At 42.5% G+C, this 13700-nt stretch overlaps 1 pseudogene; it reads right to left on the bottom strand.

Annotated features, from left to right (window-relative positions):
- Positions 1–5636: 5636 nt before the first annotated feature.
- Positions 5637–6835, bottom strand: LOC116876699 (annotated as a pseudogene).
- Positions 6836–13700: the final 6865 nt, after the last annotated feature.

Here is a 13700-nt window from a genome sequence, read left to right as displayed (position 1 = left end):
ATCTGGTACAACAAAAGAATAACCTATGAGTTGGATGTAATGTGGGAATTAAATAAAATATAATACCAGTATTTAATTGTGTCCTGAAGGATGTGTTTCTCATTCCAGTAGAGAGGGAAGGAACATCACTATAAGTCAAGGGACCTGTCTTCTCATTGTAGCTCTGGTTTTGATCTTGGCCACATGACCCAACAGCAGCTTTCCTGTGTATCCAACTGGAATAACAAATAATGTGTTATATTTGAAAATGCTTCAGAAGTAAAAGTACAGATTAATACTAGGTATTATCATTGTATAAGACACAAGTTAAACTGGAAAGTGGAACTCCAGATACAGGAGCCAGGGAAGGGGACTTGTCTTTTGTTTTTTCTTTTTTAAAGATTTTATTTATGTATTTGACAGAGAGAGAGACAGCAAGAGAGGGAACACAAACAGGGGGAGTGGGAGAGGGAGAAGCAGGCCTCCTACTGAGCAGGGAGCCCGATGCGGGGCTCGATCCTGAGCCTGGGACTCTGGGATCATGTCCGGAGCCAAAGGCAGATGCTTAATGGCTGGCCACCGAGTTGTCCCCATTTTTTTCATTTTGCACACAACTCCTGTGCCCAATTTAGTACATGTTCAATAGTTGGTACTTGGAATGTGTTTATGGAATGAATGAATGATCCCCAACTGCAGCAGAGAATCTAAAGATGATCTTAGGTGGCTGTTCTTGTCTGTTTGTGTTTAGATGAGGATTTTCATATGTTATTGTCATGCAGTTGAATTGTTAAAAATTTATGTAAGGAATATAGAGTCATAAGACAGAGTTTCTGCCCTTAAGAAATTTTCTATCTCATTGGTTCGTAAGACTTCATTAGCTTCTTTCTCCTCAAATTAAACAGTAACAAAAGGCAATAGGAGGGTCCTAGTTAAGTTTATTTGGTTGTAGGGAGGAATATTTACTCTGGCCAACTTAAGGGGCGGGGGGAATGTGTGGCTCACAGAAATGAAGGACATGTGAAGAGCCAAGTCCAGCCCAATCATGTATCTCTGAGAATCTAGGGGCTTGATGAACAGTTACCAGGTCTCTGCAGCCTGGCCGGTTGAGCTCCATCCATTTTCTCCTTCCATCACTCCATACAGGGGTCACATTCCTTGGAGACAGAGTCCAGTTGGCAAGATGAAGCATACATGCTCACACAGTTTGGCCAAGAAAGAGCAGCTAGGCAAGACTTCGTGAGGAATGGACCATGTAGGTCCGCGAGCACAATTCAGGGGCCCCTCTGAGATGCAGTGAATCCTATACCCGGTATTACAAGAGTTCGGAGAAGGGAGATTCTGGTGAGACTTCACAGATGCAAAGGGACTCAGCTGGACCTTTAAGGATGGGTAGGCGTGACACAAATCAAGAAGAGGAGAGATTTCAGCTGGGGCCACAAGAGGAACAAAGATTTAGGGTTAGGACTGGGCCTGATATGTTCACCAAAGGCAGAACTGGTGGAGACAGAGAAGACAGATGTCAATAAAAGATCCTTGGATTTTTTTCTGTAGTGAAGTAAGGATGGATAGCAGGTTTAAACAATAAACCAACAGTTCAGGCAGAGAAACAGTAGGTGTAGAGCTATGGGGCGCCTGGGTGACTCAGTGGGTTAAAGCCTCTGCCTTCCACTCAGGTCATGATCCCAGGGTCCTGAGATCGAGCCCTGCATCAGGCTCTCTGCTCAGCAGGGAGCCTGCTTCCCCCTCCCCCTGCCTACTTGTGATCTATCTGTCCAATAAATAAATAAAATCTTTAAAAAAAATAAGTGTAGAGCTAATTGTACAGAAAACATTCCCTGGAAAGCATAGGAGAAGCCTATGTATTTTTAAAAGAAAACCAGAAAACTAAATGGTACATTGGAAGAAGCTTTGGGTATGAAATTGAGAACACAGGTGAAGGGAAGTGTCTTGAAAAAGGAGAAAGTGATTGGAGTGCCTGGGTGGCTCAGTTGTTAAGTGTCTGCCTTTGGCTCAGGTCATGATCCCAGGGTCCTGGGACTGAGTCCCGCATTGGGCTCCATGCTCTGCGGGGAGCCTGCTTCTCCCTCTACCATTCCCCCTGCTTGTGTTCCCTCTCTCTCTGTGTCTCTCTCTCTATCAAATAAATAAATAAAATCTTAAAAAAAAAAAAAAAAAAAGAAGAAGGAGAGAGTCGCTGCTTGTCCAAAGGCTGAAGGACAGGATGGGGACTAGGTGGGGATGGAGACACCAGCAGCTTTAGATGACACTTGTTCTAAATATACTAAGTCTTAGCAACATGAGGTAGAAATCACTGCTGAGTGAAGGGGAGTAATGTTGGGTGAGACTCAGAAGGAAGATGCTTTAGAATATCCAGTGTGCTCAGGCCACAGTGCTTAGGAATCAACAAGGAGTCAGTGAACAATTACAAAAGAACACCTCTGCTTGGTTAAAGTTAGCATGAATTTGAGCAAAGTTTCCAATGACTGGGTGGAAACTCTTTTTGGTTAGTATTCAAAAGCTAGGGTTTCCAAACCTTTGGAGCAGATTTTAAAGATAAGAGAGATTATTCAGGAATTTAACTTTTGTTCCTAGACTTAAAGGATTATTGGAAATATTTGGAAGACGACAGATTGGCATATTTTGTGATGATTTGCACCCTTTATTTACACATGGAGCAGTTGCCACAGAAGTCTCTTGGTCTTATATTATTTCATAAAATAAATGTATTACTAGAAACACCAGACGTTTCAGTGTTTGACTTAGCACTGAAATAGCACTGAATAGAATATGCTTAGCCATTTTCAACCTTCTTCCGTGCTTCTCCAGTATTTATGCTGGAGTTATCTCAAAAATGGACTCAAGGAGAAAGCATGAACCTACAAGCAATCCTTAACCTCAAATATTTGATCTATGTCATCACATTTAAGTAGTTCAGAATCTGCTTAGAAAAGACAAACCAGGGAGTTTGGCTTCTCTTCACACCTTAGAAAGCATCAAGCTCTAAGGCTTATTGGTGAGCCAGAATCTCCCCACTCCTAAGCCACCCAGCAGTGGCCCCTACTCAGTCTACTTAAGGCAACGCACAAATATTTGCTTTATGCCATAGACCTGTTTCTGCAAAAATTAAAATAAGCCAAATGCTATTCTCCCCCCCAAAAGCCCATGAATCATGTTTTAATAAAAAACAGTCACTTATTATGTATCTGTTTAAAATGTCATGAGTTAGATTTACTTACAGTGAGATGCATCAACGCTTTAGAAACATAGTCTAGAGGTACCTCTCTGTTCTTGAGGGGGCTCATTAGTGCACAGGATATAACCATTCACAAGGAATAGCCTAGTTGTTGATGGGGCTAATCATAATAGTCTCAATAACAACCACGGAGAATTCTATTAAGTTGAGTTTGTACTGAGTTCTCTACAAATACTGTTTATTGAATATAGATCATCACAATAGGGATAGGAATATAAATAATCATAATCAATCATAAAAAGTAGGTATTATTATGACAATCTACTTTACATATTGGTAAACTGAGGCTTAGGAAGATTAGGGCATCACACAATAAGTAACAAGGTCAGAACTGAGGCCACATGTGGATAGTTCCAGAGCCCGTGCTCTCACTGTGCAGTATCATTTCCTAACTTCTCAAGTTCTCCCACTTGTGACATTATGCGAGGCTCTCCACCAGCAGCCTGTTCCCTTACTGTTGTTTGTCTTTAATATTTCTTAATTAAAAACTTTTAAACTTTTTATTTTAAATTAATTTTAAACTTAATGATGCTGTACAAATAGTACAAAACAAAAATTCCTGTGTATTCAGAGTCCTCAAATGTTAATCTTCTGTAACCACTGCACAATGACCAAAATCAGGAAATTAACATGGATGCAATTCTATTACATCATCTTCAGAACTTATTTGAATTTTCCCAGTTTCCGCATTCATGCCCAGGATCTAAACCAGGATGACATGCTGCATTTAGATGTCATGTCTCTTTGGTCTCCTTCTGGGCCAACCCTATGCTGACCTGATCTCGGGGGTGAGCACCTCCCATTTCCCTCTTAGCCCCTTTGCCCGATTCATCCCTTTAAACTAGAACATTTCCTTGTCTTTCTTTGTCTTTCATAACCTTAACACTTCAAAAAAGTACTAGCCAGTTATTCTTGCAGAATGTACCTCATTTGGGTTTGTCTGATGTTTCTTCATGAATAAATTTGCATTGTGCTTTTTTGGTAAAAATACTATGGAAGTTATGTTGTGTCCTTCTCAGCATCCTACCAAGAGATACATGATTTGTCACGTCACTGGTGATCTCAACTGTGATCATTTGGCTAAGGTAGTATCTGCTAGATTTCCCCACTGTGAAGTAAATATTTTTCCTCTTTTATTAATTAGTATTTTCTGGGGGAGCTACTTTGCAACTATGTAAATAGCTGGTTTCTCATAATACCTTAGCCATTAATTTTATCATTCATTGATCATTCTTGCCTAAAACAATGATTATTATAGTCCTTAAAAATGGTGGCATTCTTTTTCCATCATTATTCATACATATATTAATTGGAATTCCATCATAAGGAAGAGCTTCCTCTTCTTCCCTTCTTATTCAATTATTTATTTATATCGGTATCGACTCATGGATTCTTACTACATTTTGTGGGGTATATTAATATTATTGGCTGTGCCCTATTTGGCCGAAAGAGCCCCTTCAAGTTTGGCTGTTAGCCTTTTGACATGTTTCCCATCATTTTGTTTTATTATTTTTATTTTTTTAAGTGAAAAAAAATTTTTTTTTTGGGGGGAAAAAAAAGACTTGCATTTAGAACTTGAAATGGTTGTAAACTGTAATTTCTTGTACAGCAGTGTTGATGCTTGTGCTGAAGTCCTCAGCCCGGACTACTTTGCTGCCTCGAAGTCATGATTCAGAAGGTTTTAAAAACAGAGAGTCTGAGGATATCCTCTTGCTAAAAGTTTCTTTTTAAAAAATTAGTGTGAATGGCCCGACACCCATTTCACTCTAGCACAACACAGACAATGCTGAACCCACACACACAGCAGGCCACCAGGATGAGTGTTGTCGTCACCCAGGGTGGGGGCACCTGGAAGTGGGAAAGGGCCGTCCTACTAGGTGGGGCGACATCTAGACAGTTTATTCTTCACCCATGTTTCTGCACAGCATCGTGCAATAAACCAATTTTAAGTGTTTGCTTCTAGTAAACCAGCTATGACAGTTCCTACTAACGAACTGAATTAGAACCCATTTAAATAAGTTTTAAATTTGTTTTTTCTTTCTTTTTTTTTTTTGTTTTTAATACAAATGCTTGACTGTGCGCCGTTGTCAAGATGCATGCATGAAAAACTAGCCAGTCCAAACAGTGTATTAATACAAGCAAATGGAACTGCAAGGAGTCTGCTAAGCGCTTCCTTATCATTAAGGTAGGACAAGGGTTTATATTGTAAAACACATGTAGCTTGATCTTTAGGGCACAGGAACCACCAACCAATACGTGCAGTTTTTGTGGGTGTGCATACAAGGCACTTTTAACATTCAGTTTTGCTATACAGAAACAGAATGACTACATGGACTTTTTTTTTTTTTTCCTCAAGATTCAGTTCGATTCTTCTAGAGGGGGAAAAGGAGTTGAAAGTAGGTTTTCATTTGGCAGTCATCATCAGTAGGAATTCTTCATAGCTGCCTTGTCCATGGCTTCTCTGATCATTTCATCTTCTTCATCTGTTAGCTTTTCTCCTAAGTTGGTCATGACCTCACATTGCTCTGCCACACTGATGTCACCATCCTCGTCAGAGACTCTGCATGCCTTGTGAATTTCTTCTTCACCGTCTCTTTCATTTTTCTAGCCGTCGTAGTCAAAAATTGCGGGAAGTCAATAATGCCATGACCGTCAGCATCCCCCTTGTCAATCAGTTGCGGAAATCTGGCTCCTCTTGGGCTCTGATCCGGTGACCTCACAACAGTTCCAAGTTTGTCAAATAGGGAGAAAGCCTCCCTGAACTCAGGGATTTGTCCTTCAGTCAGCTGTTCATCCAGGGGCTGAGGAAGGGAGGAAGATCAGAGGGAGCGAGGGCGGCTGCACCGGCACAAGGGGTGTCCCGGGAATGGTGGGGGCAAATGGTGTCTCGGTGGCCACTCAGGCTCCGGAATGTGCTCAGCACGGAGCCTCCCTTCCTGCGGCCCCACCAGGCTGCTGTGAGGACCGGGCAGTGCCCACCAGGCTCCCAGCACCACTGCCCTCCCAACCTTTTGCTTTAAAACACTTATGTTCTGGCATGACAAGATGTTCCAGGCTCCTCTTGGACTTTCTCTGCCTGGCCATGGCACGACCATTTCTCTGAAAAGCCCCGGTTCTTTTTGTTGGAGAATGGTGTGCAGAAACCCAGATCTGGGCACTCATTGCTTTGGGTTTCTCCTTTCCTTTCTGTGCGATTCTGTTCCTGATTTGTTAATATGTAGTGAGGTTCATTTGTTTGGTCTTCTCACCCTGTCATTCATGTATTGCCCCTCATCCAAATTCACCCTTTGTGACCTATTCATAATAACGGGGCTGGAAATGAAGCATTTCTCCTCCCCAGAGAGCACAATTTACCAGGGAAGGACACTGAGGGGACATTATAGGTGACAGGCGCTTCTCTTCCCCGTTGCAGTGTGCTGCTGTTTTGTCCCCTCACTCCTACCACATGGCTGCCAGCAGTGTGTGGAAAAATCCAGGGCTGCTCGGCCCCAGCTACTTGTCCAGACCACATAGTCACTTGGTGAGCTCACAGCTTTGGTCCCTGTCCAGCGACCACCTCACTGTGGCGCTCCCACTGTGGACATCACACACTCCGGGCCTCATGCTGCTCTTCTGGTGAGCGGGCTTCCAGTCTCCCAACCCCTTTTGTGTGCCAGTCTCCCAACCCCTTTTGTCTTGGCCACATCTACCCCAGGGGAGTGCTTTTGGCTTGCTGGCCCTGGCTGCAATTCCTTCCTGCCAGCTTCTGCCGGCCTGCACCCCAGAAGGGTATTTCCTGCTTGTTTGGTGACTGTGGGGCAGCTCTGGAGCAGGCAACCCACCAATTTTTAGCATTCACTGAATGTCTCCATCTACCATACCCTCTCCAGTGAGATCTGAATCTCATCCTTGGGGAGAGGCCCTTTCCAAGTTTCTTTATTCCTTGGGCTCTCCGTCTCTGCCTGACTGCATTCTTCAGAGTTCTCTTCACACCTTTCCAGTTATTCCCCTGTGACAAGTTTATATTAAATTTCCCTGTTCAAATGACTGTGTGATTTCTGCTTCCTGATGTGACCCTGAGTCATACATACCCCATAGTGGATTCCCTTTCCCATACTTGCTGATTTTATTTCTCTATCCTCAGTAAGTGAATCACGACGACGGTTGCTTAAAGTCCAAATTGTATAAAAAGACTTCCTAGGAAAAGTCACTCCCCTCCCCTCACCCTCCCTTCTGTCCTGCTCTCATTTCCCACGCTTTCCAACTCCTTCCACCTACTCCTTGTTTCTGTCTCACTAGTTTCTAGTTTATCCTTTATTTCCTTTTGCACTATTGAGAAGATAAGTGCATAATTTCTGATTTCCTTTTCCGTAAAATGTAGCATCCTACTGACATCCTTTTACATTTTGCTTTTTTCTTCACGTCACAGTCTCTCCTGGTGAGCGTACCACGCCAGTTCACAGGAATCTTTGTCATTCTTTTTACAGCTGTGTAGTACTCCACTGCCTAACCTAAGTGTACCAGACTTTACCCAGCTACTCTCTCAAGGATCGATATTTAAGCTGTTTCTGCACAAGGCTGCAGTGAATAATGTGTGCATACATATATTTTGTATTTTTGGAGATGTATCTTCCGGGTAGATTCCTAGAAGTGGGATTGCTCAGTTGGAAAGTCACTCCATGAATTGCTTTGTTAGTCATTGCCAAGTTCCCCTTTCAAAGGGCTGTGCCAATTTGTATTCCCACCAGCCATACATGAAAGTGCCTGCTTTCCCCAGCCTTGCCAACAGGATGTGTTGTCATACTTTAAAATTGTTGCTTATCTGATTGGTTAGAAATGGTGTAGTCCTAACTTGCGTGTCTTTAATTGTGAGCTATTTGAATATCTTTTCATAGGTTTAAATGCCATGTCTATGTTTATAAGTGAATTTTCTGATCCTGTCTTTTTCCCATTCTTCTCTTGATTTTGGTCCTTTCTCCCTTTTTAAGAACTCTTTAAATATTGAGGGAATTAGCCCATCATCTGTGGTGTAAGTTACAGACCTTTTCCCCAGCGTGTCAGTTGTCTTTTGACTTTGTGTATGGTCCTCCTGCTGTGCAAATGTTTTTATATTTTTATATAGCCATGTTTATTGATCGATTCTTTTATCTTGTCTGGATTGTGAGCTGTGCTTAGAAAGACTTTCCCTGTACCAAGATCAAGGAGGAATTTACCCTTGTTCTTTGTAGTTTTTCTATAATTTAAATGTTTACATTTGATTCCTGATCCATTTCAAGTTTATTCTTTTTTTTTTTAAAGATTTTATTTATTTGTTTCACAGAGAGAGATCACAAGTAGGCAGAAAGGCAGGCAGAGAGAGAAATAGAGGAGGAAGCAGGTTCTCCGCTGAGCAGAGAGCCTGATGCGGGACTCGCTCGATCCCAGGACCCTGAGATCATGACCTGAGCCGAAGGCAGAGCCTTAACCCACTGAGCCACCCAGGTGCCCCCATTTCAAGTTTATTCTTATGCATGGTGTGAGATACAGATTTTATCTCTTGCCAGTAAGTACCCAGTTTTCTCCATCTTTGCCCCAACAATTTGAAATGCCCCCTTTATCACACACACTAAATTTCCATACATACTTGGGTCTCTTTTGGGACTTTTTATTCTCTTCTTCTGGTCTGTTTGCCAGATCATGTGCCATTTCCAGACTGTTTCAGAAAGAGAGGCACCAGAGCAGCCTTCAGTGCCTGGTAGAGCTAGTTTCCCCTACAGCTATGCATTTTAATTGATTTCCCAGCTATTCGTGTACATTTTATTTTTCCATACTAACTTGTCCTTGATAGTTAATATGATTCAGTTATGTGATGCTAGCGGAACTGAGGAAGCAATTCAGGAGCTCAGAGGTACGTTTGCTTTAACAGTTAATACTTTAGCCAATGGGAATCTCCGGCAGAGACCTGGGCCCTGGAAGAAGATTGAGGACCAGGTATTAGTACCCCAGTTGGGGTGAGGAAAGTCATAGAGGTAGGAGGCAAACCCAGGGTCAGAGTGCATCCTGGAAGTCACAGTTGGCTACAGCATCAGATTGGAAGTTCCGAAGCAGTGATCAGGCCCGGAAGAGGCTGGGGAATCATGACTGTATACAGGGGGTGGCAAAGAGCCCTCGGGTTCCATGTGGGAGCCCACCAGTTCCGAGTCTGCAGATGAGATGAGTTTATATTATCTGCTCCGTAGGAAAATCCTTAACTCTCTAATTCCAGCCATCAACAATGTGGCTTTAAAGGGTTTTGGTCAAGTGTATTTATGCCCGACATATTTCTGAAGTAAACTTTGTTTTATTTTGTTCCTGGTAAATCTAAGTCCTTTCTAACAGAGTTCACTAATTTGAAACTAAAAGTTTTAAATGCATTTTAAGCAGCCACTTTCCCTCCCCTACCCACACATTGACGAAAATAAACAGGGCCACCCTACCAGCCGCTCTCTGATTTGCATCACAGCAAGAGCTGATGCAAATTCTCACATTTGGGGCTATTTCAGAGCCTGTGGAGATGGCAAAGGGTTCCTCTCCTTAAATAGCCTTGAGAATGGTACCTTAGATGCGTGCTCTCTAAAGCATTGTTACTGTAAAGTGAAAATCTTTGATGAAATAAAATGCTAATGATAAACGAAGCACTTTTGATGATGTCCGGTTTGATATTTGCAGGAAGAAAACATTGCAGCCCTAAGTGGAGAGTCAGTTTGGGGCTCCGCTGTCGTCTGTGGCTCTGCCCTTGGTCCCACCCTGCTCCCTGTCTCATGGGACCCCCACCAGTGCTACCCTCCACACACACATTTCACTTCCCTCTTGCCAAAAAAAGTCAGACATGAGACCTCTTAGAACTCCCTCCCATAGAGCATTGTGCGCTGTTTCGCTGCATGGAATTTAGCACATATGTTCATAGATAGGAATACGGTACACCATGGCTTGTCACACTTGGGAAAAGACTGGGAAGCAAGCACAGTTTGTCATGGCTTTTCTCCTGTGGTACCATTCATGCTGCTTCCCTGGCTGGAGGAGCCCAGTGTCCCCAGTTCTGGGTTCCAGTTCAGGGATTGATAATGGCATGTTAACTGGTAACGGGAATTGGAGGAAGGGAGGGGGAGAATTAATATCTGCAGAGCAGCTACTCTGTCCAAGACAAAAATCTGTTTACATACCTTCTATCCAATTATTTTAGCTTTCTATGAACTGGGGATTTGTTTTTATTTTTTTACAAGCTAGCAAATAAAGGGAAGGGATCATTTATCGTGCTCTCTTTGTAAGAACGACTCCAACCAACCAAGTCGTTGATGAGGCAGTGTTTCCTTTTGGTTCTTTAAAAAAAAAAATTTCTTTTTTTGAACTGGATGTTTTTATCCTCATTTTTCACTATCATTAGTTGAGCCAGGATTTTCTGTTACCTCTGCTTAACCCAGAGCCCAAGCTGAATCATGGTGCTTTTTGACTTCCTCAATGTGCCTAGGACAGTGTCCAGCACATAGCACAAACTTGGGTTTGCTCACGGACTTTTAAAGATTCAAAGCCTGACCCCAAAAGCATAGCTTTCGAAGTTTCGGGCTCTTAGCAAGGATACTTTGGTAGATGAAGGCTTTTTTCTGTTTGACCCCTTTATCCCAGTCATTCGGGTTAGCAGGCTGCTTTGTCTGACCCTGAGTAAGATTCCTCTGACTCCTTCAATTCTGTTTCTTCTCTTTTCTGTGCCTTTGGCTGACCCAAAATTTAAAAAACCTCATAACATAAGTTGGCCCTCTAGATTTTCTCCAAAGTAAGTCTGTCCCTAATGACTAAGCTGACTCTACAGCTGAAGTTCCAGCAAAGTCTGACCTCAAAAGCACCGAGTCGGTTTTCTCCTAATTGAGAATGTCATTCACATTTCTTTGATGATTCCACCCACCACAGGAGGCTCCTTCTAGGGGCAGCCAAATACAAATGATCAGTAAATATATGTACACATGCTTGACTTCACAAGTCAGCAGAGAAGTGCTAATTAAAATTGAGAAGCCATTATTTTTCATCCAACAGATTACTCCAATCTAAAAGATTGAAAACATCCAAAGTCAACATGGATGTGGGAAAACCTATATTTTGATGAGAGATGGACCTCTGTAGATGCCTAGTTAACAGTGTTGATCAAAATTTGAAATATGCATATTTGCTAGTTTACTTTTGGTTATCTTCTCATCATTTATTTTGAGTTTTTGTGTCTTTTCTTTCTTTCTATAGTAGTCAGGTTTCTCTAGAGAAAGAGACCAACTGGAGATTTTATCTATGTCTGTATATCTAGATCTACATCTCTATCTATAAGAGATGTAGAGATTTACTATAGGAACTGGTTGACACAATATTATGGAGGCCAAGAAGTCCCACTATCTGCCAGGTGCATTCTGGAGAACAAGCAAAGTCAGTGGGGTGATTCAGTCTGAGACCAAAGGCCCAATAACCAGGGAGTCAGAGACTAAGTCTTGGTCAGAATCTGAAGGCCTGAGAGCAGGAGCACTGCTGTGGGAGGGCAGGAGAAGATGGTTGACCCAGCTCAAGCAAAAACAGCGAATTTCCCCTTCCTCCTCCATTTCGTTCTATTCAGGTCCCCAGCAGATTGGATGATGCTGGCTCACATTGGTAAGGGTGGATGTCTTTTACCCAGGCTCCCTAGTCAAATGCTAATCTTTTCCAGAAACACCCTCACAGACACACCCAGAGATAATGTTTTACCAGCTATCTGGGCATCTCTTAGCCCAGTCACACTGGCACGTAAAATTAATCATCACACTTTCTTCCTTTTTTGTTTTTATCTTTAGAAATCTTGCTGGTTGAAATTTGCTTCCTTAGTCGTGTCTTCTTGTGCTGTAAGCTCTTCACCTGCTTTCCCTGTATTCTTCTTATGCTCGCCTGCCTAGAGAGGGAGGAGCACCTACGAGCAGGTTATTTTTTACTTCAGGAACTTCACTGAGAGCCACCCTCACTCTTGGAGGCTAAAAATAAATGAGACGTATTTCCAAGGAGAGGAATGAGCAGATACGGAGAGATGTGCCCCACCCAAGCCCCCCCCGCCCCCCGCCAGGGGCTGACTCCCTGTGGAGCCAGGTTCCACTCAGACCTTCTCCCCTTCACCCACGGCCTGTCTTACTCCCGGACCTTTAGTCTCTAACTGAGGACCCAGGGCTGTCAACGAGCCCACACGGAGCCCTGTGTGATTTGCAAGAAGGCATCACTTTGGGTGAGAACAACCCTGTGGGCCCATGGTTGGTGAGCAGATGTTGCCTTTGCCTGATTTGGAAAAAGGATTTATCTCTGTTTGCAGAACAGAGCGTGAGCTTGATTCCAGCTCCTTCCACTCACTGCCTGGGCCAGGCATCCTTTCATAGGGCACTGCTGGTTTGTCTATCAGATCTGACACTTGGGAAATTGGCATTTTGCCTGAGCCCTAGGGTATGGTCCTCACCCTTCTTCCCCACCTCAGTCCGGGCTTTAGAGTTTTTTGGCATTTTGTGCTGTAGTTCTGTATGGGGCCAGCTCATTTTTTTTGTTTGTTTCAGTGAGTTTTAAGAGAGGAGAGTAAAATAAAATCCCTCCTTCCTTTATCATGTTTAACTGGAAGTTTAATTTCAGAAACATAACATCATAACTTATTTGAATTGTCTTTCATTTTTCACTTCTTCGCATTGCTTACTCACTCCTGGTTGGCTTGTGTTAGTCATCACATTCTCCGCTGAGAGAACCCATCCTTAGATTGCTACAGTGACACCGTATTGTTCAAAAACAATTTTCCCTTGACTCTTGTGCCTGCACCATATTTCCCAGACTCCTTCAAGTCATGTACGCTCTTCTCTTTGTTTTTTTTTTTTTTTTCTTTTCAGTTTTCTCAAGAATGTAGCTACTGGAAAAGCATTCTAACGGGATCAACACTTAGATCATGGAATAATTCACCCATTTCCAGTAAACAACACTAAACCATGCATTGCTTATTCAGAGCTCCAGTCGACCAGGATGAGTGTTTTAGCTAAACTCTCAGGAGGCAGCAGGGTTGGTGGAATGGTTTCAGTTAGGCTGTGGCTGTTTGTATGTCCATCTTGGAGATAGGCAGGGGAAGAGAAGCAACTACTCCATAAAGAATGGTCAATTCTGTTGAAAAAAATTTTTTTTTGTTTTGCTTGTTTTAAATTTTTTTCTTTTTCTTTTTTAAAAATTTAATTAATTTATTTATTTGACAAGGAGATTACAAGTAGGCAGAGAGGCAGGCAGAGAGAGAGGAGGAAGCAGGCTCCCCGCTGAGCAGAAAGCCCAATGCAGGGCTTGATCCCAGGACCCTGGGATCATGACCTGAGCCAAAGGCTTTTTTTTTTCTTCTTTTTCTTTTTCCAATTGTTTTAAATTTAATTTTTAAATTTTTAAATAAATATATAATGTATTTTTATCCCTAGGGGTACAGTCTGTGAATCGCCAGGTTTATACATTTCACAGCACT

Source organism: Lontra canadensis, unplaced genomic scaffold (assembly GCF_010015895.1).
Source record: "Lontra canadensis isolate GAN:19392208 unplaced genomic scaffold, GSC_riverotter_1.0 scaffold47, whole genome shotgun sequence".
NCBI lineage: Eukaryota > Metazoa > Chordata > Mammalia > Carnivora > Mustelidae > Lontra > Lontra canadensis.
Note: the sequence above shows the minus strand (reverse complement) of the source record. Positions and strands in the feature narration are given on the sequence as shown.